General features: G+C 35.7%; 1 pseudogene; it reads right to left on the reverse strand.

Annotated features, from left to right (window-relative positions):
• Positions 1-247: 247 nt before the first annotated feature.
• On the reverse strand, positions 248-1,140 carry LOC125619156 (annotated as a pseudogene).
• Between the last annotated feature and the right edge of the window lie 359 nt (positions 1,141-1,499).

Here is a 1,499-nt window from a genome sequence, read left to right on the forward strand (position 1 = left end):
ACTCAAAAGTCACATACATGATTTGAATTATGGTAGTAACACTGTAAATATGAGTACAACAATTTATAATTTTGTACATAATGATCTTTTAAAAGATAAAAGAAAGTTATGAAATATGTCTAGAAAAAATTCAAATCATTGTTAACACAATAAAATTATCTTGAATTTAGTTTACAATCAAGTTTTTGTAGTATTACAAATTCAATATCATCACATGAAACTTGAAACATCTATTTTTAGATGTGTCCTAAGTCTCCCCATTAAAGTGTGGATTAAAATGTCAGAGGAAATTGTTTCTGGATGTAATGGATGATAGGAGGACGTTTGCCAAATTCACAGATTTCAAGTACGTGCAGTCCTGAGTCTGTTTCTACCACTAAGCCACTGTCTAGATGAGGAAAAAGCTTCCACAGAGCCTGCTGTGGTCTTGGGCAGCTTCTCCTGGGGAGCAGAGTGAGGGAAAAGGTGCATCAGACAGGCCTTGAAGAGGAATGTGTACATGTAGAACTCATTATGGTATCCACTGGCAAACTTGAAGCTCTATCCAGAGTTGTCCTGATATAAGTATTTACCAAATTTGAGCTTTTTGCTTTCTCTGTTGTTTTAAGGTTCAGCATAGCTGAAGCTATAGGGTCCATTTGTGTATTTCAAACAAAGTTTCTTTTGTTTTAACAACATTTCTTGGTTATCGCTAATACTAAGTGTTTCTGGGCACGATTGCCTCAGATGTAGTAAAACTGAGACTTCTGGGTCCCTCTGGAATGCTATGAGCAGAATCATTGTCCATAGATGAAGACTAGCAGAGTCACTTTGCTTAGGTGGAAACTTGATATTGAATTTAGAAAGGGATTCAAAAGAGATGTCTTCCTCATTTTGCCCAGTTCTCTTGGTATGACAAACTTGATGCATGGATCACTTCTAGTTATAATCATCTTTGGTCTGAGGCTTAAATAGTGCTTTTTGGTTATCTGTTTTGTTTGTACACTCTATATTTACAGAGCACTGTGTTTTGGTTGCAATGTCTAGTATATCAAGTTTGCTCATGCAGTCTTTCTGTCTATCTGTGATTCTTGCTTTATGTATGTTCAATGAAATTCTTCTTTCAGATTCCCCGCCCTCCCCCCCCACCAGCCAAATCATCTTTACATGAAATAAAGGAGTACTGAGACCACTTGGTGAAGTTTCTTTCTTAGGGGAAGTACCTGCTTACTTCTTACCTATTTGTGTTGGGAGAAAAGCCTTTCATGCCTTGGTCAAGAGCAATAAGGGCTGGATAGAATATATCAATTTTATTTTTTGGTTTTTATTTTTCTCTTAGCATTACTCATTTAATTTTATTTATCATGTGGCTGATCAAGAGTTGAATTATTCTTCCTTATTTCACTATCTGGAGAAGAACATTAGCCATAACTGTTATCTCAATTGGAATTTACAAAAAAGTAATTTTGATTTCTCTGTCAATCATAGCTAAAGTGACACCTTCTCCTGCTGCTCATATA

This window comes from Marmota marmota, unplaced genomic scaffold (genome assembly GCF_001458135.2).
Source record: "Marmota marmota marmota unplaced genomic scaffold, marMar, whole genome shotgun sequence".
NCBI classification, from domain to species: Eukaryota; Metazoa; Chordata; class Mammalia; order Rodentia; family Sciuridae; genus Marmota; species Marmota marmota.